The 26,396-nt window shown below is 39.5% G+C and overlaps 1 protein-coding gene across 1 annotated transcript in view; it reads left to right on the top strand.

Annotated features, from left to right (window-relative positions):
- LOC122802327 (mitochondrial intermediate peptidase) overlaps positions 1-26,396 on the top strand; it is a 2,150,265-nt gene that overhangs the window by 46,139 nt on the left and 2,077,730 nt on the right. The window lies entirely within an intron of this gene.

Below are 26,396 nucleotides of genomic sequence, written 5' to 3'. Positions count from 1 at the left end.
TTTCTGTGAGACCCTTCTGAAGGATATCTGTGTCGGATGTGTTCTGAGCTACGGCGCCCAGTTTGCAGTCAGCTGCGAACTTTGTCAGCCATAACCCTCCTGTGTTTGCTTGTACTTCAGAAAAGTAGATGCCAAACAAGAGTGGGCCCAGGACTGAGCCCTGTGGGACACCACTTGTGACAGGCTTAGAGTCTGACATGGCGCCAGCAACTCTGACCCTGTGGGTTCTGTCACTCAGCCAGTTTGCAACCCATCTTGTAATGTATGGGTTTACATTTAAGTTGATGAGTTTTTCAATGATACCCAAGTGGGGTATTGTATCGAAAGCCTTCGCCAGGTCTAGGTAGGCTGTATGGACCGCCTTTCCCTCGTCAATGGCCTTGGTGACTGTTTCAAAAAAGTCAACCAAGTTTAAAAGGCATGATCTGCCTTTGACAAAGCCAAACTGGGTTGGATCCAAAGTCTGCAAATTCCCTATGTCTTTATTTATGAGATCCATTATGATCCTTTCCATGGCTTTGCAGATCAGGCTTGTCAAGCTAATGGGACGGTAATTTCCAGGGTCGGTGGAGGCACCGCCTTTGTGGAGTGGGACCACAGTCGCTGTGCGCCACTCCTGAGTGCGTATCTGGAGGTGAGACTAAGATTAAACAGCTGTCCTAACTGTGGGTTTAATTCCTCGTTGAGTTCATGGAGCACACAGCCGGGGACACCATCAGGTCCCATGGATGCTGTGTTCTTTGTCTTGGAGAGAGCAGTTCTCACCTGAGCGTTAGAGATGTTTGGGGGGCTACAATCATTTGGTATAGATATCTCTTCTTTAGGCCGGGAGGGTGGGGAGAAGTTTGCACTGAACCTGTCAGCCAGTATGTTGGCAATGTCTGTAGGATCAGTAATCTTCACATCATTTTGAACTAATTCTGAGCATATCTGGGAGTTTCCTCCTAGGTTTCTGACATAGCTAAAGAATGCTTTATGGTTGTCTTTAGAGTCCTTAGCTATTTTTTTCTCAAAATTAGCTTTGGATGATTTTATGAGAGCTCTTAGTTTTTACTTATAGTGATCAGCGGTGTCTTACCTTTTAAGGATTTGCTCTATCTTGTAGTAGCTTTCTCCTTTTATTGTAGAGTTTGTTTATGGCTGGGGTCCACCAGACTGGACGCTTGCCTTTGGTACAAAGAGTCTTTGTTTTGCTTGGGATTGCCTGATCCATGCAGCCCTGCAGGTGCTGGTAGAAGGCATTTGTAAGTGATTCAGTGGTTTGAGTAATGTTAACCGCCGGCTCAGGGGCCTTAAAGGAGACCACACTAGTCTTTAGAAGTGTGAAGTCGGCTTTCGAGAAGTTCTTTACTGTGGTCTTTTTCATTTCGGGTGGTGGCGGGATGAGGACCTCCAGCGAGATTAGTTTGTGATCAGATCTCACCAGTGAGGGGTATACTTCTGGCGTTATACATTGTGCTCCCATGTTCGTGATGATGAGATCATGTATGTTCTCTCCTCTTGTGGGGATGGTGACTAGTTGTTCCATGGCATTTGAGTTTATGAATTCCAGGAACGTTTGGGCTAGAGTGTTTGGGCTTGAGTAGTGTTCCCAGTCTATATTAGGGTAGTTGAAGTCACCTAGTATGATGGTGTTCGGAGATACATTTATCCCCTCCAGTGTTTTCAGGAAGGCCATGTGAGGTTCCTGAGTTTGCGAGGGTGGCCTGTAACATGCTACAATTTGCATAGCAGTCTTGCCTATGGTTAATTGCACCTGGATGGTTTCCGATGCATCGTGCGATGCCACCAGTCTTGAGGTGTGGGTGTCCTTCCTTCAACTGCTAGGAATTTTAATAATGCTATAGTATCCTCCTTACAATCTTGCTGGGTAGGGGCAGCCAGCAGGATGTCATCAACATAAAGTAAAATTTGACTACCTCTCGGTGGGATAAATCCCGCTAAATTACTTGCCATCTCTTGTGAGAATATCATTGGGCGTTCACTATCGCCCTGTGGTAGTCGCGTATACCACTTCCCCTGAAATGTAAATGCAAACCAATACTGGCTGTCAGGGTGTATCGTTATCGAAAAGAACGCATTGCTGATATCTACCACAGAAAAATACTTCTGTTGAGGTTTTAAATCATTCAACAAGGTATGTGGATCTGGCACCACAGGTGCTCTTGGTGTTACTGCGTCATTTACAGCTTGTAAATCTTGGACCATATGCCATTCTCTATTTGCTTTTCTAACTGGGAATAAGGGTGTGTTACATGGCAAATCGGGAGATTCCATCAGTATTCCCTTCTTAAGCAAGGCTGCTATGATAGGTTTAATACCTGCCTCTGCATCTTTTCTCAAGGGGTACTGTCTCTTTTGTGGTCTAAATGCTGACTTTGGCGTGATAGTAACTGGTCCTGCTGTGCGAATAAGTCCTACGTCTGACTTTCCTGTTGACCAGAGAGTTTCTGGTATGTCTAACAAAGCTTTTTCTTCCTCTTCTAATAAGAGGGCTTCTCAGCTGTCTTTGCTGGACTGCAAGTGTACAGCTGGATGTGTTTGTGTTATCCAGTTCAGTTTCTGTCTTTGTATTCCCTGTTCTGACAGTTCTGATTCTGTCTGTTTTTCCCATTTTGTAACTTTTTCTCCTAGGTCTATCCATTTTAAATCTTCCTCTTTAGTTAAACTAACATGCGGTATTAGATTAGATTTGTAAAGTGAAAAGAACTCCTGGGGTAATAAACAGCTAACTACACTGTTCCCTTTCATTTTCCAGTACAAATTACACAGTACTAATCTGTTTGCATGATTTTTAAACAATTCTTGTTCATATTCTTTGTCAGGTCCTGGTGTATTACAATAATACAGAGTACAGTGCAACAGGTGTTGTATGTCAATGCAAAGGGAGGGGAACTTACTGATAGTTACATTCATTAACTCTTCAGTTACTGCTCCAGGGCCAGTCATAACTAAGTCCTGGCTGTACTAGTAAAATGTCTCACCTTCCATTTGCACTGCAAAAGTATTGGTCTGTCGCTGTGCTTCCATACCCTGCATGGTTGGAACTACTGCTATGCCTAATAGTTGCATAAGATCTCTGCCCAAAAGGTTCACTGGGCATTTTGCAGAAACAACAATTTTGCTTTTCTGGATTAATCCTGAAACAGGATCTGTTATTGTAATGTTATGGGAGAGAGGCTCCCGATACAGCTGTCCATTAGCTGCTTGTACTAGTATAAAGTCATGTGATTCTGAATTTTTTGGTAGTTTGGAGGGGTGTACCAGGGTTCGTGATGCCCCTGAATCGCACAAAAATTTGATTTCCCTCCCTTCTACCAGGAGTGTCACTTCTGGTTTTGTGTCAGCCAAATAGAGCTCTAAGCTCAATAAGGCTAGGTCTAATATTTTGTTTTCTTCACTATCGGTAGCTTCCTGCACTTCCTCTATTATCACATTCTCTGCTCCTTCTATCACATTCTCATTTGTCTTTTCTCTGTTATTCCTATCTAGTGATTCCTGACTTTCATATAGTCAGTCCTCACCCTCATCGTTTTTGTCTTCCACTGCTGCCTTCTTATTTTTCCTGCAATCTCTTGCCATGCGTCCCTTTTTCCCGCATTTGAAGCACTCACCTCTTTTCTTTCTCCTTTCAAAGTCCTCTGATCGCTGATCAGATTGTTTGTTTCCCTGGGCATTCTTTTTGCCCTTTTGTCCGGACTGTACTAAATAAACTTCTCCATCTTCCACAGCAAATACTTGGGTTTTCTTTTTATTTTTGTTGTTAAAATGCCTTTCGGCATGTCTAGCATATTCAAGCAGTGATTGTAATCTGCTTGTACGATGGTCTACCATATGTTTAGTAATGAAACTACTTATGCGTGCAATACTGCCTTTCAAAAATGCATTCTTTAACTGCTGCTCATATGGGGAATCTTGTGTCTGATCTTCAGGCACTTGCATTCCACAGTGATTGTTAAAACATTCCAATAATCTGGAAAAATATCTATCAACAGTTTCACTTTCTTGTTGGATGCATTGATTAATGCAAGTCCAGTCTGCCCTAGGCTTCCATTTCTCAGAAATTCGGTCTGTCAGACCTTTCACTCTGTTGTCTAGTTCTGCGCTGCTATGTGGGAGGGACCTAAGTGCAGCGTCACAGGGATTTCAGTTGCCACTGATCATGTGCCAATCTGGACCAACTATTTGTCTGACTACTTTTTCTACTTCCTCTCCGTTTAAGTGATAACTTAATCTCATGCCCTGTAAGTCTTCTAAGAACTTTCTAAAGTTAACTTTTGGATGGGGAATTCCCTCTGTGGCTTTCCGGATGTCTTCCGGTGTCCACGGTCTGTATACTAAGAGAGTGGGGTCCTGCCCTTCTTGTCCTGCCTGAGGATTTGATACTTCTATGAGTGGGCATATCTCTTCTTTACTCATAGCTCGTGAATTTCTATTTATTTGATATAATTCAATATCCCCTTTTAAATTACGTGTTCGAGACCTAGTCTCGATAGGATCTCTCACAAACGGTAGTGGTTTTATAGGAACAACTGGATATCGTACAGCAGCGGCCTTAGGTCAGCTGGTGCCCTAGGCAAAAGGGCTCCACAGCGCCCCCCCCACACCACCCAGGTGCCCCCAACCTGGTCTACCTACACCAAATAAATACTGGAAAAGCGCCCCTGCTACAGCGGCGCCCTAGGCGGCCGCCTAGTTGGCCTATGCCTGAGGCCGACCATGCGTGGAGGTGGGTCAGTTTGTTCTTTTGCTTCATATTCCGGTAAGGGAACTGATAAGGGAACCGGAACCAGAGAGGGCGGAGGGGCAGAAGCTATAACTAAGTTATTATCCTCTTTGTCTAGAAACATTGCTTTTGAATTTTTATTCTTTTATTCTCTTCGGTTTGCTTCCTCAATCCACCTGTATGCCTGAGGAACTCCTAATTTACGCTGTTTTTTAACCCGACCTTTAGAATCGGCTTTTAACTGTCTAATAAGTTTGATAAGCGAGGATCTTTCTAGTTTCCCATCAAATTCATATTTATTAACCCATTTAGTATAATATCTAACATTGTCAGCGCGCTGTGATTGCATATATTTTGCGTCTTCGGTTAATGGTGGGCTTTGGGGTCTTTTCGTTTTTGTGCACGTATTACCCATTTTGTCTTAACCTTTTAAATGTTATGTAACCCTTTTGTTTTTTAAAGTGGTACCACCAAGTGTTTACAGTCCCTTCAGACTACCTGCCTACTCATTCTGTTTCCCTGATCTATGACAAGATAGCAATATTTCTGTCCCTGAATTTTAAAAATTCTCACAGAACAAATACAATCAAGTCCCTGATCTAAAACAGAAAAAAAGTAGATTCACCTTACCTGAGCCTCAGTGATTGGTCACTCACTGTTCAAACGGAACCCGCCTTCAGTCGTTGATGAGAAAAGTGGTTGGCCTCTTTTGCATGACAATTCAGTCGGAGGTCTTTCAATGAAGAAGATCTGATGTGGTATCTTCTCTGCTCAGTTTCATGCCACCTGGCCCATCTGATCCCAGACTAAACGAGGGTTTCCGGCTCCAAAGGACCAAAAAATGATAAAGAAAAATACTTCAAAAGACCAAAAGCATAAGGTTCAGTTCAGGTATCTTTATTCTTGCGCAAGGAGACAAAAAATGCAGTTACAGAGTTTGTCTGACTAAATCAGGAAGTGTCACAGTTATTATACCTTTCTTTCAAGACATTGCCCACTACGACTGACGTAGCAGATCACCAGTTCACAATTCTGTTACTTTACAGATATTTCTCACATTTCTAGCCGACTCTTCAAAGTTTAAAAAAAAGATTTTTCAGTAAACAGGATGGCCTTGACGACCACCGGTCAATTATAACTTTCTTGCTATGTGATGTTACAAGTCTAGGTACTATGGCTAATTCAAGCACAATGCAAGTATAGATTTCTGAAGTAGTTCATTGTTTATAGTATCTAACTATCTTGCAGCTTGTGCACTTTTTCATCAACACGAACAGAGCTTATTGTCTATAATGAATGGATCTACAAAAATTATTGTTATTCTCCATTTAATTTCCTGACCTAGCAGAAAATCACCTGTTTTCCAGTACATTTCCAAGGCATAAACATGTATTTTGCTGTGCTAGCAAACTAGGTCAGAATGCATCTTGCAGTGTCAGAAAGCACAATTTCAGAAAAGCATATTTTCAGTTTCAAATAGAACTAATGCTGCATATAGAATAAACATGTGTTAATCTTTCCTTATTTAAAATAAGCATTGCACACATATGTTAATACATATTTTTCTAACAGTGGGGAAAGTGCAGTTGCACTTCCAATTAGAGAACAAGTAGGAATGAGGTAGGGTTTTGAAGTTGTCAGGCCTTTCTGCCATTCGTAAAGAGAGAGGGAGAGAATTCCATTTTTTGGCTAAGGAAAAAGATAAGATGTGCTGCCCAGCAGGTCGCTTTGGTGTGTGGACAGTGAGTAGGTTTAGGTGAGCAGATCAAGTGGCCTGTTAGGGGTGTAAAGTTGTAGGATGTTGGATAGTGCAGGACATTTAGAGGGGTTAAATAATAGCTTATGGGCAGTGGTAAGTTGGAGGTAGTCTAGAAGGTTGGGAAGTTCTAGCCAGTTTAGTGAGTAGAGGGCAGAGCAATGGTGGGAGGAGAGTTTGGCTTTGATGGTGAATTTTGAAATTTTATTATAACAACTTTCCATTTTTGAGGAAATGGAGGCAGATAAGTTAGTTAATAGAGGGGCACCATACATTAGTGAGGGAAGATGATAGATAGTGGCGAGGGTTTGTCTAGAAGAAGGATAGGGTTAGTGGAGGTTTCTGTATAGCAGGCCAAGTTTTTGATGTGTTTTCTTGATATTGAGTTGAATATGGGTGTCAAATTTTAGGTTTTCATCTATAGTGACCCCAAGTAGTTTGGCATAGGGAACAATTTCTATGGTTGAATTGTTATGGCTTCTAGTTTGGAAGGAGTTTTTGTCAAAAGGGAAGGATTTTGAGGGGGGGGGAGAGTAGTATTTTGGATTTGTTAGCATTTAGGGAAAGGTGGTTTTGGAGCATCTAGTTCTCAGTGGTGGAGAAAGCTGTTTGTGTGTATGATAGAAGTTCTGGGAGGTTGGTGGCACAGCAGATTAAAGTGGAGTCATCGGCGTATTGTACAATTTTAGTATTTGGGATGGCAGAGTGGAAGTCATTGATAAAGATGTTGAATAGCATAGGGCCAAGAATGGAACCTTTGAGAACTCCAGTGGGGGTAGGAAGGAAGTTAGAGGTGCCTTTCCTCCATTTTACAGCTTGAGATCTATTGGATAGGTAACTTGAGAACCAGGATAGTGTATTGTGTGAGAGGTTGAGGTTAGCAAGGTGGCTAAGGAGGTGAGTATGGGAGACCATGTCGAAAGCCTTGGAGAGATCTAGTAGAACTGTTGAAACTATTTTACCAGTATCGTGGGCATGGTTGACTATATCTAGGAATGAGAGTAGAGCAGTTATAGTGCAATGGCCAGGGCGGAAACCATGTTGGGTTTGAGAGATGAGGTGGTTTTTGATGAGGAAGGGCATTAACTGAATGTGAATGCATTTTTCCAGTATTTTTGATATTGGGGAGAGGATGGCTATGGGGTGAAAGTTTGAGGTATTGTTATTTATACCACCTTTGTGGAGAGGATGTATAAAGGCAGAATGCCACAGCTTGGAGACATATGATTCCTTTATGGATCTGTTGATTAAGATACTAATGGGGAGAGCAATTCCATCTGCAGCAATTTGTAAGAATTTGGATGAAATGTTATCTGGAGCATTACAGCAAGGTTTCAGTTTGCTGAGAAGTTTTTTTTTGTATATGAGGTAGAGACTGGTTTAAGTTCAAAGGTGGGGGGAGGGTTGGGTTTAGAGGCTGGGGTAGAGTGACTGAGCTGTGTGGATGGGTTAATTTGAAAGGTCTTATTCAGTCCAGTTATAGAGTTAGTAAAGAAGGAGTTGAAAAGATTGGCAATTTCTGGATCGGACCTGGTAGTGTCAGGGCAAGGATTATTTTTGGTGCCTGGGTTGAGAAGTGAATTAATGGACTTCCAGAATTGTTTTGGGTTTTTGGAGTGGTTGGCTTGGAGTGTCATATAGTAGGATTGTTTGTCTTTGGATATATGTCTTTTAGTAAGGTTGTGGATTTGCTTGTATTGAATAAGGGTCTCTGGTTGTTTATTGTGCTGAGAAAGTTTCCAGCATTTGTCTCTTTGTTGCATAAGTTTTTTGATTTCCCTAGTTAACCATGGGGCGGATTTGGATTTGACTGTTATAGTTTGGGGTGGAGCTTGGGAATTAAGTACATTTAGGAAAGTAGAGTTAAAGGAGTTGACGGCTCTGTCAAGAGGTAGAGTTTTTAGATTGCTCCAGTTAGTTTGTTTGAGGGTATTAGAGAAAGTTAGAGGGTTGAAGTTTGTAAGGTTATGTGTATGTAGGTATTGGTGCTGGAGATGGGGAGACTGAGTTGCTCGGTGGATGAAGGCAGGCAGGTGGTCACTAAAAGAGTCAGGAAGGATGCCTGAATCTAAGATGTTGTTAGGGTGGGTAGCTAGGATCCAGTCCAGTGTAGATCCTGGAGGGTTGATTTTGTTGGGTCTAGTGATAGAGTTAGTTAATTGAGTAAAGTTGAATAGATTAACAGATATGGCTGGGTTTAGGTTATTAATTTTGTTCCAATCTATATTCACATCTCCTAAAATGTAGGTCTCTAGGTTAATGTTAGTTGAGGCCCATTGGAGGATTTCTTCAAGGGTGGTAGTATTGTTACCTGGGGAATATAAAGGGATATGAAGCAGATACTTTTGTGAATATTCATTTGTAGTAAACCTATTACTAGTTCTGCATTGTAGAACTGGGGAATGGGGATTGGGTATGGAATAATGGGGAGTAGATTAGAGAATATCAAGGCTACTCCTCCACCTTTTCTGTTTAAGCGGTCAGATCAAAGGGCTTGAAAGCGGGGGGGGGGGTAGGATTTCTGAGTCAGAGATGGTAGGTTTTAGCCAAGTCTCGGAGATTGCTCCAATGTCAGGAAGGTTGTGGTGAAGCCAAGCATGGAAAAGAGTAGCTTTATTTCTTAGACTCTGGGCATTGAGAGTGACTATTTTTAGGCTTTTAAGGTTAGTGGTATTGGTACTTCTTGGGGCGGATGAGGTTGTTAGTAGTGCTAGGTCCAGGGTTTGGGTGGATATCACCAGATAGAAATAGGTGGATGAAGAAGGGAGATAGTAGGAAATTTAGTTTGCCTTTTGACTGTTGTGGACAATAGATCAGAGCTTTGGGGAAGTTATGTTTTGTGGAAGTGGGTAAGATCTTTGGTTTAAAGTAGTGGAGAAGATTGGGCTGTAGTAGTGAGGATGCTATGGTATGGAAGTGAGTTGTGGTGGGGGTGAAAAGTGGAATGGGAGTTGAGAGGTGAGAGAGAAAAGAGGGGGGAAGAGGAGAGGAATTTTAGGAGGTGGTATGGTGCAATGGGATTAGAATTAAGAGGGTGATGAAAGGGATTTGTAGTGCTTGAAGGAATGGAGAATGCATAATGTAATGGATTAAGAATATAAGATAGAGAAGTATGGGAGGTATAGGTAGGGTAAAAAAGAGAAAAATCAATGGGTGTAGGGTTTAGTATAGTGTGTGTGGGGAGTGGCTTTAATTGATGAGAGGATAGGAGGAGGTATGTGTGGGGAGTGGCCTTTAATTGATGGGAGGTGAAGAGAAGGGTGAGAAGGCCAGTAACTGGTCTGGTAGAGAATGGGAGGAGTTTACTGGAGAGATAAAAGTGTGAGTAGTGGGGGTGGATGGGAATTGGGGGTAGGGTAGGATAGGGGAGCGGAGTAAGCCCGCAGGGCGAATGGAGCAGGTAGAGACAAGTGAGTGGAACAGCTCAGGATGAACAATCAGTGGATTGCTGATTGCTCAGGGTAAGTGAAAGTGCAGATGACTAGAGAATAATAAATGTAAAGTGGTAATGTTCAGAAGAGGAAAGTGGTGTTTACTGAAGAGCAAAAGATATGTGAAGGAAAGATAGGAGCAGGGTATAAGCAGCAGAAAGTAAAGATGTAAATTGTAGGATAGCAGTATGGACTAATGCACGGGACTGGATAAGGGTGCCACCTAGTGGACAGGGAATATTATTATTACAGCAGAAGTAAATGTCTGGGAAAGGCTGGTCAAGGACTAGATACTAACTATGAGTCAGCTAAAGGAGGCAACAACAGAGGGACTAAGGGTATGTAATCTAACTACTGGATACAGAGGAGGGTATGGCTGCTGGCAGTCCTGGCTAGAAGCTAACAATTACAAGCTACAAGACATATACACTAGTAAATGTCAGCTTTTCTGCCAGTATTAGTAGAACACATACTTTCTTTCTTCCTTTCTTGGAAGAGCACAGGGATAAGACAGCAGGTGATATGGAAGGGTCCTTAGATTCCAGATAGTCAAATTCTTAACCTCAAGTGGAAGGAAGGCAAGCTGGAGAGCTGGGAATAATTAGGGAGCAAGACTAAAAATAGTGGAGAGAAAAAGAAAAATGTCCTTATTAAGTTAGTACAGTCAGTATTACTAAGCATATTTTTCAAAATACAGCATTAATGAATTCATCCAACATAGCTAGATATATTTCAGGAAGAGGTGGAATCAAAGCAGCATTGGTACAGTCATTCAACAAAGCAAGAAGCCAAGGGAACACTTACATGCAATGTAGACCTGTGTATTGCTTTGGTATATTTACAATTCAATACACTGCTTAGGATCTCACAAGGTAAAAACAGACTTGGGTACACGGTGCTTTAGGGTATATAAATAGAAAATAAAAATAGCAATCGTAATGTAAACACAAACATTGCAGATGCCATAATGCTTAGTAGAAGTGATATATTCAACACTTTTAAATAATGGCTGTGCTCTGCATACAGTATAAAGAAGAACTAACACAAGCTTTCTAGCGAGGTAGGGATTTGTGCTAGCATATAAGTAATTGAAATAGGTGATATCAGTTGAGAAGCATATAAATGTGTTGTCACAGTCATATTTATTCAGCATTGGTGCTGCTGTTGGCTGCAAGCAGTCGCTATGTAGTAGTACTTTCCTGAGGTATAGATACATATTGAACATCAAGTTAAACCAAAAGCAGTGTTTTTAGTAAAGGAGTGAAATAATCAAAACATACCACAAGTGCTTATTATTTCTAAAGGTTCCGCTCATAGAGTGACCGCAACGTTGTGGAACTATTCGCTTTATTGGTGTTTACTTGCCTGGAGGAGCTAATGATATTAGCGTCTCAACGCTTACTCACTGGAACATGGGCTAGCCGGTAGCAGCTCCACTTAGATAAATGTAGTTTTATATTGAAAGTTAGTGACCAAACTGTGTGGGTGCTAGATAAATAAATAGACAAAGATTATAGAATTAAAGAATAAATAGAATAGAAGGTAACTTTTCAAAGAAGTCTGGTTGGTTAAAGGGACAGGACCTGCCCTTGACAAATCCAGACTAGACTAGGTAAAGAGTCTGTAGGTCACATAAATCCCTTTTTATTAGTTCCATAATGATCCTTTTCGTATCCTTACAGATGACACCGATCAAGCTTATGGGTCTGTATTTACCCAGTTTCATTGTAGCCCCACTTTTGTTTAAGGGAATGACTGTTGCCATCCCCCATTCATCTGGCACAAAGCCTGTGTAGTAGGACTGACAATGCATGTTTCAGGCTAACCAGTATGCAGTTTGGTATGTTGTCCAGACCCATTAATGTAGTGTTCTTGACGTTAGAGACTGCCTTGAGAATTTGCTCTTGGGAGGTTTGAAGGGGGTGTGGTAGATGTGGGTGTTTGATCTGAGCATATTGGAGGGAGGGGGATGAAGTAGGAGGTGAATTTTTCCGCTAGTAGATTGGCTGTGTCCTCTGGGTTTGAGTATGTCACATCATTTAGTATCCGCTCTGTGCATTGCCAGACATTGCTTATGAAATGTTTAACATAGTTAAAGAAGGCTTTGTAGTTATCTTTAGCCTGGTGGCTGTTTTTACCTTGTATATGAGTTTGGTTGATTTGATCAGGATTTAGAGTGACTTGTGTAGTTTAGCAAGAACATTTTTGGATTCTTGAGAGTCGGGCTTTTTCTTGTACGCAATTATTTTTTTTTCTTTTATTATAGAAGAGTTTATGTTTGTGTTCTACTATAATAGTTTATATTTTTGAATTTTATGTTGTGCTTTTTTTCTGAAGGTGAAAAATGCATCAGTTCATCTATTTACATGTGCATAGAACTTGGCAGTAAAAGATTTAACGTAAGCATTGTGTCATAGATGTGGAAGGGGCTTTTGAATTTTATCAGGTCATCATTCCTTTGTCTCTGAATATTGAGGTATTGGAGGATGCCTCTGGCTTTAGTTTTAAGGCAAATGTGATTGACTTCCGGTCTGATTTGACCAGATAGGAGGTTAGAATAGGCGAGGTGCAGAGCTATCCCATTTTGGTAAGGACCAAGTTGAGGATTTTATCTCGTCTTGTTGGGATATTGACTATTTGGTCCAGCGAGTTTGTGTTGATGATGAAGTCTAAAATTCTCCCAGTTGATGGTGGGATAGTTGAAATCTCCTAGGAGAATGGTGTTTGGTTGTCCATACTAGTTATATCAGAGGTATGGGTTGAGGGAGGGACTTGGGGGAACCTGTAGTTAGCTATGATGTAATAAGGGGTTTTGTTAATAGTAAGTTGTACATGGAGGAGTTTGTCATTATCTTGTCTAACGAGTCTGAAGGTGAGACTTTTTTAAGAATATAGAGACACTGCCCACTTCTAATGTTGTGGGCCTGTACTTGATAGGCACTGACTGAACCAGTCCAATGATACAGTACTTCCACTGGCTTGAATCATATCTCTGTGACAGTGCATGTATCTAATTCACAGGGAGAAAAGGCAGTTATTTATCATGAAATTTGTTAGTAATTGTAAAAAAAAATTTACACACATGCACACTATATGTATGTATTTCTGCATTTGTGTGTGCTTCTATGTACATAAATGCATGTAGATATATATATATATATATATATATATATATATATATATATATATATATACATAAATGCATGTATATATATATATATATATATATGTGCGTGTGTGTGTGTGTGTGTGTATATATATATATATATATATGTATAATCCTTGACTCTAAATGATTGTCAGTTTTGAAGTGACATCCTGACCCCATGTGCAAAACTGAGAAAAAGGATTTGTGAATGGATGGAGATTTATATCAATATATACATGTATGTATTTATGGACACGTATGTTTTCTAAATTTGTATTTTAGATTTCTAGTTCCAGTTTGTAGTTTGGATGGGCATAGCTTTTGTTTTGAGATTTGGTTTAAGAGGTGTTTGATTTTAGTTCTTAGTTCAGTTCTTTTATGTAATTTGTGTGTTTCGTGATCGAGGGTGTTTCTTTGCCATATGGTTTCTTTGAAGTATTAGAAGTGTCTAAAAAGGTATGAGAAGTGCTGCTTTGTCAGATTTTTCTTAACATTGCATATATTTTTCCTATACATTATTTGTGTTTAAATCTGACATTTATTCTGACGTGAATTGTAGTTGACGTTTTAGAGTAGGGAATGTCATTTCATGTTATTTGCATTTGATTTCTTGTCATTGGAGCAATTAATTTGTGATCAAAGAAGTTCAGCACTGTACCATGTATTTACTGTAACAAAAAAAAAGTCCAAATTGCAGCTAGGTAAAATACCTTTCTTGCATTCCATTTATCCTGCAGTGCACCCAGAATTGACTACTACTTCTGCAATTCATTTTGGTACCTTATCTAAATAAGACTGTAAATTCTTTTTTATGACACCCATTGCTCCTATTACTATTGGAACTGTCTGGCTATCCTCCTTCCATATAGCCCTTGTTTCTGCTTGCAAATTCTGGTATTTTATGACTTTATGTCCCTCTGTACATATGACACTGTAATCGCCGTGTGTAGCGATTTCAATGATTAATGGTACTTTTTGTCTTCTTTTCATGGACTACTATATCTGTTTTTCTCGTATTTGTTTTTTGAACTGTTGTGATATAAACTTCATCATTCTGTATAATGCTTTGTGGTTAATGTTTCCAGTGTTTCTCAACTACTTCAATATTGCAGTGTTTGTACACTCCCCAGTGCAATAGTCTTGCCACATTATTATGCCTTTCAATATACAGGCCCTCTGCTATTAGTGTATTACACCCAACTGCAAGATGTGTGACTGTTTCCAGTTTTGCATTTATCTGTTTCTCCGACATGTTCAATGGATTTTGTAAAGCAGCTTGTATGTACTTCACAATCCTGGGCCACCGATATTAACCTTTCGTCTTTTGGTTTAAATTCACCTCTCCTTATCCGTTCTTGTGTTTAGATCCTGATCGACATCAGGTTGTTCTAGGAGTTTTGTGTACTTGCAACTATATTTATGCCTTTTCTGCATTTCTTGCCTTCTCGCCTGAACCTTCTTATATTATTTCTTTTGGTGCATTCAGTTGCTGCCTGATTTTTTTTCTGCTGCTGGTCTGATTTCCATATCTGCTTGACACCAATATGCTTCTGCTAAACTAAGCAGGGAAGTCATCTTAATCTTGTTCTCATGTTTTAAAACTTTCACTATGTTTGGATCTGGTGAAGTCAGCAAATATTTATGCAGTTGTATGATTGCCAATCCTATACATGTAATCAGTTTTCGAGGAGGCCCATACCTCCTTCACAACGAGGAATGTGTAAAGTCTTGTATGTACCATTTGATAAGCGTGAGGCATTTTTCTTGTTTTCAAGTGATCAAGTACCTTTTTGGGCCAGGCAGTCACACCAAAACTGTAAGAACAGGAAGAGCAAATTAGTTTATAGCTTGAACTTTGTTCCTAGATGTCAGGGCTGTTTTCAGTATTAATTTGAGTCTTCCAAAATACTTCTTACTGTATTTTGTTCATATTTGTTCAAGTTGTATTGTCTACCCTTCATCAATTCCCAAATATTTCTGCACTAACTCCTGCAAAAGTTCATTTTATATCATATTCTTGTCCCAGTCTGATATTTTCTTGGTGCTCCAGCTTTCCTGGTTTAAATGTTGAAACATTTATCAAAACCAAATGACATTGTTATATCATTTGAGAAAGTTTTTACCATTTCAGCTTCTCATCTGATGAACTATAGAGTTTTAAATCATCCACAAAAAAAAAAGATAGGGAAGTCTTTGCAATGTTTCAATGGAAAATGTTGAAGTGAAGGGAAAAGCACGAGTTAAGTAGAAGAATCGAGAGTATGTTGGAAATGAAGCAGAGGCAGGATTTGGGAGATGAACAGGAATAAAACCAGTAACGTGGTTTACAAGGCAATAATTATATTTGTGAAACATGATAGAACAAGAAAATCTGGAAATATCTGACTGTTTTGAACTTGTAGAGGGCTCTGAAGCACATGCCCTACTTCATGTTATTAATGTTCAGAAAAATACTTGGGAGAGGGGAAAAGGAGGGAGAAAGTTAACTGTAAGTAAAATAACACTTTTTTTTGTAATAAGAATCTTTTCATAGTGCATGCTATAAAGTAAAGCTTTATCAGTTATTTTTAAGTGTAATGGGGATATAAATGTAAACAGGAGCTCCTGTTTTTTTTTTCTTTCTTGTTTTCTCTTTGTTCAGTTTTAAGAAATGTAGGTAGTGCGGTATAAAATAAAAAATTGATATACTTTTTCTCATTCATGCCTAGGGGAATAACTGGATTAAGGTCCTTAGCTTGATCTAGTAACAACTTTTAAGAGAAAGCATGTAAATAAAAAAAAGAACACTGAATATTATAAAGCTTTTTTTCTTCTAGCAAATAAATGCATGTTTAGTAGCAACTCTGATCTGGTCCTCATGTTGCCACGGAGACAATCTGATAAAGAGAAATGGCTGGGAGATAATGTTTTCTGAAAGCATTCAAGTGTTTTCCCAACTGGGAGAGCTATAAAGATAAGGCAACATTCAATAGAAGCACAGGCTGTACAGTGCGTCTTAGCATGGATAACCCTTCTTTTAGGTTAACTTAAGTCTGCAAGCGTGGCCGTCAGTTTGGGACACTTTTACATATTTGGAGGGTAAAACTTTAGTGTTTGACATACACACCTCCAGGCTGGTCAAACAGTATGATGCACAGGCGACATTCCAGGTGCAGTTAACCATTGACAGACCCCTACTCAAATCATAGCTAGCTACTGGCCCCAAATCTGACTCAAGATGCCCAATCTTCCTATTTGGACCTGATCGAATTTGTCAAGATTCAACCCTTTACCCTGATCCTGGGTGACTTTAACTTCCCAAACATAGATTGGAAGATCTACTCATGCCAGAACATAAATCCCCAGATATTCCTTGATTTTGTCATTGCAAATGCCTTGGAACAGGAACTTGCAGCACCATTAGGCACCATATTCAATCAAAGCCTGAGTACTGGCTTCATCCCAGCTGAGTGGAGGACAGCAACTGTCATCCCTTTGCACAAAGGTGGAGCATCCACCGATCCGGGAATTATAGACCCATCAGCCTAACTAGCCTGATCTGCAAGGCCATGGAATGGATTAACATGGACCTCCATAAACGAGGACATTGCCAACCTCCAAACACTTGATCCCACACAGTTTGACTTAGTCATGGGGAGGTTGTGCCTGCTAAATTTGGTTGACTTCTTTGAGACGGTCACCAAAGCCATGGATAAGGGGAAGACAGTGCACAACACCTACCTTGACCTGGCCAAAGGCTTTGACACTGTTCCCCACTCGGGCATAATAGATAAACTCTCTCAACAAGACATCAATCCATATGTTGCTAGATGTGTAGCAAACTGGCTCACTCATAGAACCCACATAGTCATAAATGGGGAAGCCACCTCAAGCAGTAGACCCATAACAAGTGGCGTACCCCAGGGTTCGGTCTTGGGGCCTCTGTTATTTGGGATATACTTTTCTGAGTTGCATGCCAAAACCAGTGGACTGTGGCTGACCAAGTTTGCAGATGATTGCAAGCTGGGTGCTGTCATCAATTCCCCTAGTGATGTGGATATCCTCCAAGAGGGTCTTACTCAGACAGATGTGTGGTGCCAGAAACATGGCCTGAAGCTAAATACCAAAAAATGCATAATCATCCCCTTTTGGGAGTGTGATGTCCCCACAAATTATCACATTAATAACATCCTAAGCACTCAGTCATGAAGGATTTGGGCACCCAGGTTGATAGCAACCTGACTTTTGACTACCAAACGCATTCTATGAACACCTTCAAGAATGCATGGATCATGCGATCCCAAATAAAATCAAGACCCAATCCTCCAAAGGCAGACGTCCTGTCTGGTGGACCGCAGCCATAAACAAACTGTACAATAGAAGGAGAAAGCTACTAAATGATAGAGCAAAATCCCAAAAAGGGAAGGCATCACTGATCAGTATTAGCAAAAAACTACGGGCACTCATAAAATTGTCTAAGGCCAGCTTCGAGAGAAAAATTGCACAGGACACTTAAGGATAATCACAAGGCTTTCTTTAGTTATGTTAGGAACCTGGGTGGTAATTCCCAGATATGCTCAGAATTAATCCAAAATGACAAAAAAATACACTGAACCCACAGACATTGCCAACATCCTAGCTGACAGGTTCAGCGCAAACTCCCACCAAAAGGGCAAATATCTATCCCAGCAGAGTGCTGCCCCTGACATCTCAGATGCTCAGGTAAGAGCCGCCTCTCCAAAGCAAAAAACACAGCATCAATGGGACCAGACGGTGTCCCGGGCTGCATCCTACATGAACTCCAAGAAGAGCTAAACCCAAACATAAAACTACTGTTCAATCTCAGCCTTACTACAGGATATGTGCCCAAAGAGTGGCGTACAGCAACAGTGGTCCCTCTCCATAAAGGTGGTGCCTCAACGGATCCTGGAAACTATCGCCCCATAAGCCTGACTAGCTTGGTCTGCAAAGCTATGGAAAGGATCATCATGGACCTCATAAATAAAGATATTGGGGACCTACAGACACTGGATCCTACCCAGTTCGGCTTTGTTAAGGGCAGATCCTGCCTCTTAAACCTGGTTGATTTCTTTGAAACAGTCACCAAGGCCATTGATGAGGGGAAGGTGGTCCACACAGCCTACCTGGTCCTCGCAAAAGCCGTCGATACACTACCCCACTCGGGCATTATAGATAAGCTCACCAGCTTAAATATAAACCCCTATGTCACTAGATGGATTGCAAACTGGCTCAAGGACAGAACCCATATGGTTAGAATTGCTGGAGCCATGTCAGACTCCAAACCAGTTACAAGTGGTGTCCCACAAAGCTCAGTCCTGGGACCTCTCTTGTTCGGTATATATTTCTCGGAGGTACAGGCCAACACGGAAGGACTGTGGGTGACCAAGTTCGCAGATGACTGCAAACTGGGTGTCATAATCGACTCTCCAGCCGACACAAGCATCCTCCAAAAGGGCCTCATAGAAACAGACAACTGGTGCCAGAGCCATGGCCTCAAGCTAAATGCCAAAAGTGTATAGTCATCTCCTTTGGCAAAAACAAAGTGCCCACAAATTACCACATAGGTGGTAATCCATTAAGTACAGAAGAAGTAATTAGGGACCTGGGGACCCAAGTTGATAGCAATCTCTCATTTTACAACCACGTGGCCAAAGTGGTTAGAAAAACATTTTATATAGCCCACCTAATCATGAAGGGATTCACATCTAGATCAGGAGGTCATCGTGCCTCTTTACTCATCCCTCATCAGGCCCATAATTGAGTACAATGCCCCTTTTGGGATGTACCTTACCAGACACCTGCAGCAACTGGAAAGACCCCAAAAGTACCTCACCAAGAGGATCAAAGGGCTCAAACAGATGCCATATGCTGACCGGTTAAAGAAACTCCAGCTCTACTCAGTGGCATACCACCTGTTCAGAGGCGATCTGTGCCTGACGTATAAAGCCATGTCCAACCCGGAATTAATGGACATGCTGCACCTCAGAAAATCCAAATCCCATCGAGCTACGCGCTCGAGAGACTTGAACCTCAGCACTGAAATAAATAGGACATGCTGGAGGGACAGATTCATAACCCAGAGGCTCCCTTCACTCTGAATAAAATCCCAGTCCAGGTTAGGCAGAGTCCCTCATTGACTCTCTTCAAGAGGAATCTTGATGAGTGGATGGGAGATCGTAGGTTTACCCTGGGTATCACTTCTGTGTCACTGTTAGACAGAGGCACAGTATACTAACCTTGAAAAAGGGCATAGCAAAATAAATTTAAAATGGGTGGCGAAAGCCAAACACATTCTGGCTAGGCTTATAAATGCCCTAGGGCAGATAGCCTAGTATGAACCTATGAACATATGTTGCTTCCGTTGTACGGAAAGCCTTCTACATGGCCCAGCTCAGAAGTAAGGGTATTTCATGCAGGGACAAGGTCATCATAACATCCCTATATTCTCCCCTTATAAGGAACCCAAAGAAAAAGAGGAAATGCAACCTCAAACGACAACAAATAACCAAAAAGAAGTGTTGCTGGAACCACACTGCACGGACCACGATAAAAAATGCTTTTTAATACACGGAAGCTCACACATAAACGCTGGCAATTCCTTATACGTTTTCGTCCTCCAAGACTTCATCAGATAACATTTTCCACTTAAAAAAAGCTCATTAAATACATACAAATTTGAAAAACAACCAATAAGGACATTAAATCAATTAACATATGTAAAGGAAATAAAGGAATAGTTGCACCTTATTCAAACAGTTTCTCATTCATGTTTGCTACAATAAATATGTATAATATAGTAAAACACAGCCTTCCTCGCATTAAATGCAATTTATTTGGACTGCAGGTTAGAGATTGCCTTCCCTGTCAGTGATTGATATCAGAGTATAGGCAAAGAGAAAGAAATAGGGGTGTCCTAAGTAAAAGACCAGTACTGGTAGAGTTTTTAGTAGAATCTAGAACAGAAGCTGCTGTTAAAAAGGAATAATTAGTAGATCATTTAAATATTGCATGATAACTATAAGAATCAATCAGAGGAAGTTAGAAAGGATTGGGAAGAGAGACTGGATAAGCAATTCACAAAGAAATAATGGGGGATATATGTATGTCTCCCAAATATGCAACAAAATCTAAAGATTTAGGATTTTTGACTGGAAATGTTTACATAGGTATTTTTATACCCCAAGTAGACTTCATAGAATTTTCCTCAGGTAGACAACAAATGTTGGAGGTGTGATGGAGAAGAAAACTGTAATTGGGAACATATTTTTCCGGGAGTGTAATATGTTGGCAGACTTTAAAGATTCCCTGCAGACTACTGTATCAGAGATAATTGGGTGAGCAAATTGGTGTATCTGGAGAAATGATTTTTCTTAGTTATGATACAGAATCAGAATTTCTTAAACTTAGTAAGGCCTTGCTGAGTCTAATTATGGTGGCTGCCAAAAAAGAATTTAGTAGAAAATGGAAATCAAAGTCTAAACCAACTGTACTAGAAGTAGTGAATATAGTAACAGAGATTAAACAACCGGAAATGGGATCTTTAGAAAAGGATATGAGTAAATTGGATAGGAAAAAATGGACTTGTGGGAACAATACATACTGGGGAGGAATGAGGTTTAAAAGAAGGAATGAGGTTTAAAAGAAGGCAATATCTGAATGAGTTGAGTAATGTTTGGGTATATTATAAGTAATGTATAATGTTTGCAGCTAAAATTGTCAGTATGGTTTGTGATGTAAAATGCTTTAAATATATAGTTGTCTATGTCATAATGGATAATTTAATAAAAATGTTTCTTTTTTAAAAAAATTCTTTACTTCACAGGTAGTACATAACTTCAGTTTCTATTTCTTTAACTTCTGCATTACTAATCCTGTCGTCTGCTTTCCCCCTTTCTTTTCTTGTTTTTTGTATTGTGAAATTTTCCACATATAAACACCATTGTCTGTATTTCTATTCAGATATCTTTGGCGCTACTGTTTTTGCATTGATTAGTTTTTCTTTCTCCTTTGCATAAATATTGCACTGTATTAAATCTTTTTTTTCTATGTCCATATTTCTTTTCAGACGCCTCTTGCGCCAGCTGTTTCTCCTTACTTTGGGGACTTGTTTGTTAGACTTTCTGCACTAAATCATTCATTTCACAGGTATTCCATAACTTCAGCTTCTATTTGTTTAACTTTTACTTTACTAAACTTCTATTCTATGTCCCTCCTTTGTGACCTTATTTTTTATATTGTGAAATTTTCCATATCTGGGTGCCTTTACCTGTATTTCTCTTCAAATACCTTTGGAGCTGCTTTTTGTATTGATTAGTGTGGCTTTCTCATTTGCATAAATATTGCACCATAGCAGATCTCCCTTTCTTTCCCATGTCCGTGTGTGTGTCTTTTATTTGTTTGTGTCTTTCGGCTTTTCCCGGTTAGGGTTCGCCACAGCGGAACTCCGGTCCGCTAATGATTGGCAGTTGATTTTTACGTACCAGCTTACCAGGCCTGACGCACAACCTTCAACGAAGGTACGTCCATTCACGCATGTCTCCACGCAGGAGACGCTCTAGCTGACAATCGAACCTGACAGCATTTTACTGTGAAGCGACGACGCTACCGCAGCACCACCACCGCGGGTACCCTTTCAAAAATCTCTAGGTTTTGTTCTTTATATTTTTGTATTTCCTCTGTCACTTCCTTTTCCAGATATCTGAAATGTCTTGGTCTGCATAATATTTTTCATGGATCTGTTGTATTACTGAACACAAATTTGTATTTGAAGTTTTTGGCAGTTTTTCTTATGCAAGTATTTTTTTCCTCTAATTTCTGTCTTACTCTGTTTGAATATGTTTTATATTTGAAAATTCTGGGCTTCTTGCATAATATGACAGTGCATAATCTGCTTTCCTGCACTGTATATATGGTCCCCACCACACACACACACACACACACACACACACACACACACACGCACGCATAACCAGTCCTACTAAGGAATCAACAGTTCTCTTGGAATCCAAATTATCCTGGTAAAGCATCCTAATATTGAAAATTTACCAAGATTGTAATCTGTGATTAAATGTTATCAATGTGGGTACAGATTATTGTTTTTTTTTTTTTAATGAAAAGATACTTGACCTCACACTTCTGAAAAAGTTACTGAATGGTTAGCAATTTCAACCACAACTGAACTAGTTTGCTGATGGTTCAGTTATCTAGGATAACAAGATGAAAGAGATGCTAACAGATATAGCCACCTACAGGAGGATTGATAAAAGAGAACTGAACACCATTATACATAGTGTGCAAGACGCACTTTATGACAAGCTCATGAATAGATCGATAAGCAAAGAGCTGTTTGATTTTTTTTGAAGTATGTCATCCTACTATACCTAGCATCAATGGAATGCCTAAGGTGCATAAGAATCTACATGACCCTCCGATGCGACCAGTCATTTCAGAAAAGGATGGATAACTGAACCCCTTTCTATTTTTATAGAAGGGGAGTTAAATAAATTGCTACCTTACGCACCTGCAGTGATCAAGGACTCAGCTGAGTTCTTAAGTAGACTTTACAAGAAACTGCAACAGATGAATACTTGTAAGAATTTATTATTGGTAACTATGGATGTGAACAGTTTGTTCACGTCCATACCCAATGATTTGGGAATCGAAGCGATCAGAGACTTTGGTGTGAAGCACAAAGCAACCAATGATATCCATTTACTATGTAGTCTCTTGAATTGGTCTTATATAACAATGTGTTTCTGTATAGTAGTACTTACTACTGTCAGAAGTCGGGGGTAGCGATGGGAACTCCATGTGCAAATAATTATGCCAGTCTAGTCCTGGCAAGATGGGAAGAGCTATGGAAAGCAGATATTAACAACAAATGGAATCGAAACATAGTTTATTATAATCGATTTGTGGATGATGTCTTTCTCTTATGGGATGGTGATTTAAACTCCTTGGAACATTTTGTACAATTTTTGACCAACACAACTTCATTTTTGAAGTTTGAAGTGACATCTTCTAATACGGAGATAGAATTCTTGGATGTTAACTTAATGTTAGATGACACAGGAAGCATCAATACTAGAATGTATAGGAAACCTGTATGGAGCAGTCATTTACTACACAATACTAACATGCATCCCAGGCATGTTCTTGACAACATAGTGACTAACCAACTAACTCGAGTGTCCAAGCTCTGCACAAGGGATGAGGATTATAGGGAGGAGCAAATTAAACTCACCAATGACTTTAATAAGAGAGGATACAAAGTCAAAGAGACACAGACCAATGAAGCAACTACCTTGGAACTACGCTGTCAGAGGGGAAGACCCTATTTCTCGGACCAAGGTGAAATAGTTATGATCAAGCAAAAGGAGGTAAAGTCCAATCTGAGATGCCAGTTAACATACAGTACAGACAATTTTGCTATTCGGAATACCATCAGAAAATTTTGGCCAGTGCTAACATCTGACAACAAAATTAGGGAAATTGTTGGAGATCAACCCAGCTTTTCTTTTATGAACAGGAAAAACTTAAAAAAAAATATTATTTTATAAAACAGAAACTGAAGCTATTTCTGAAGACAGGAGTTTTCAGATGAACAGGAGAGTTGGTACATTCAGATGTGGAAGTTGCAAGGCATGCTCTCATATAAACATCTCAGATACTTTCACACATCCCCTGACTAAAAGGAACTGTAAGTTTGAAGGATTTGCAAAATGTCGGAGTAAGAACATTATCTGTGTGGCAACCTGCAGTCACTGCAAGGCATACTACATAGGGAAAACTAATCAAATACTCAAGGAACGTATCCGAAAGCACTTATCTGACATAAGAAAAAAAGTTACCAGCAATGCACTTTATATGCATATTAATATAAATGACAGTCATTCTTTCAAGTTCATGGCACTAACTAGGCTTCATGAAACACCAAGAGGTGGGGATTTAGTAAACCAAACAGAAATTGAAGAGATGAAGTGGATAATGAATTTGCAATCAGATACATCAACAGGTCTGAATGCATTTGTCCCTTTAAAACCTGCACTAAAAGGGAAAACTCTTCAGCGCTCAAAATGACATAATTAGAGGGGTGTATATGCTGCTATGGTTACTAAATGCATCTAAGTGAGTGAACACTAGGAAATGAAGGTATTTAAGAAGTTTCACTGGCAAACATTTAGGATTTGAAAAAGGTATTATACCGAAAGTACTTATCCGGTTTATGAGCCAGTGTGTTTATTTTATTTTATCTTATCGTATATTTATTAAAGTTTTCAAGTTTTAAGTGTTTTTAAGTGGAATTGGTGGCAGAACCATTTGTTTTGGTGTACAAAATAATATTGTCTGCAAATAAAGCCAACTTTTTTTGATTACAATACCAATTATATCCTTGAATTTCTGAGTCCTTTATTTTCTTTGCCAGTTGTTCTAAATATAATGCAAATAACAAAGGAAAAAGAGGACACCCCTACCTGGTTCCTCTGTTTAGACATAGCTTATCAGAGAGGACCCCCCATTCTTCTAATTAATCTTATTATTTTATATGGGGAATGCAGATGCTTCCATTGCCCTACTAATATTAACATGAGCAAAGTTATCTTATTTACAGATAGAAGCCTTAAACAATGGTCAGTCAGCTCATGAGTTAGTGCTGAAGCAAGACCAAAGCACTTTGAATGAAGATCAGCCACAGTGTAAATATCCAGGATGTTTTGGTTTTATTAAATATGGACCACTTTTAAAATGGGTCACACTACCATTATTGCATTTTTATCCCACATATTGCTGTTTTGCTTGCAGTGTATAAGAAAATAAAAGCTGTATATTGTAGTGTTTATCATATACAGTGAAAAGTAGCTCTAGTGTCTGGAGACATCTAAAGTGAGGAATGCTGGACCATCGATTTCCTTTTTGGTGTATATTTCAGTGGATAAAAGATATATATATATATATATATATACACACACACATATACACCACAGGGTAAAACCTTGGGCAGCTCTGAATGTACAGTGTAATTATGTGGTACCTCAGCACCATTATTATCTGTGTGTGTGTGTGTGTTCATTCTTTTGCAGGCTTATGATGCTTAATATTTTCTTTGGTAGCTTTGTCACAAGGTAGTTGTATAACAGTGTATCATTAACTCATTACATCCAAGCGATGCCTCCAGGTGCATCTGCAGTTAACTCTTACGCCTCTAGGTGTCATATATTGCTTGTTCATATTGCTATGTACGAGGTTTTAAAATATTTCATCTTGAAGCTTACACAATGGCAAACTCAACTGCATTAATATTTGACCTCTTTCTAGTGCAGTTAAATAGATACTAACTGTTGTTTTTATGATATTAATTTATGTAGATATAATTTTCACATTTTTCTAAATAGCTCAATAACTAAGGAACACAGACAGAAGTCTTTAGGCATGTATGAAAGTTCTCCGCTAGATGAATAAAATGCTGCTTGACAGTATGTGTGTAACTTGAGTGGTTGCTGAGATATCGTAAGTTGTTTACAAAACATTGCAAACATAATAGTTACTGTGTTTACTGTGATTTATAAAATTTGGTTTAAGACCTAGAACCTAAAGAATACTACCACTATAAAAATAGTTTGTGCTGAAGAGTTTGCCATTCATACTTCTTTCCTAACCCATGTGGTTCCAGAAATATAAACATTTGTGTAAAATGTGAGGACGGAATTTGATTCTGTCAAAAGGCTTAGGCTCTGCCCATTGGAAGTTACAGCGCAAACTTCCTGAGCTCCACTGGAATTGAATGAGTTAACAACAAGTACTGGGATTTTTGAGCGCATGCACCAGGGAAAGCTTAGTTGCGTACAGTTAACTGAACAAATCTCCCCTGCTGAATGGGTAACTGAGGTAATCCTTTGTCTGTAATGGACACATCCTAAGTATGTTTGTTATGATAGAGCAGACATTGCGTGTGTGTGACGTGGAACATATTAGCAACCACTGTGTACAAATCCAAATTTAAAGCTGCGTTCTGGCAACCTAACATCTCTAAATATTTTAGCTGTAACAGAAAATGCTGAATCTGCCTTTTTGGGAACAGTTTAATGGTGCATGTGAGACTGAACTCCTTGTAGCACCATTAACCATGAATACGCTTATTTTTTGTGGTTTGTGTGTCAAAAAGCTTATTCATCTTTGTTTTAAGAAGGCTGTTCTTAAGTACCGAATTTGTATTAAAAAATAAAAATTAGCATTTTTAGTTGTTAATCTGTATTAAAAAAGAAGACAGTTCTTTGTTACGAATCTGTATTAAAAAGAAAAAAAGACATTTTTTTGTTACTAACATATTAAAAATGT

This window comes from Protopterus annectens, chromosome 5.part0 (genome assembly GCF_019279795.1).
Source record: "Protopterus annectens isolate FY-2018-M chromosome 5.part0, PAN1.0, whole genome shotgun sequence".
Taxonomy (NCBI): domain Eukaryota; kingdom Metazoa; phylum Chordata; order Ceratodontiformes; family Protopteridae; genus Protopterus; species Protopterus annectens.
Note: the sequence above shows the minus strand (reverse complement) of the source record. Positions and strands in the feature narration are given on the sequence as shown.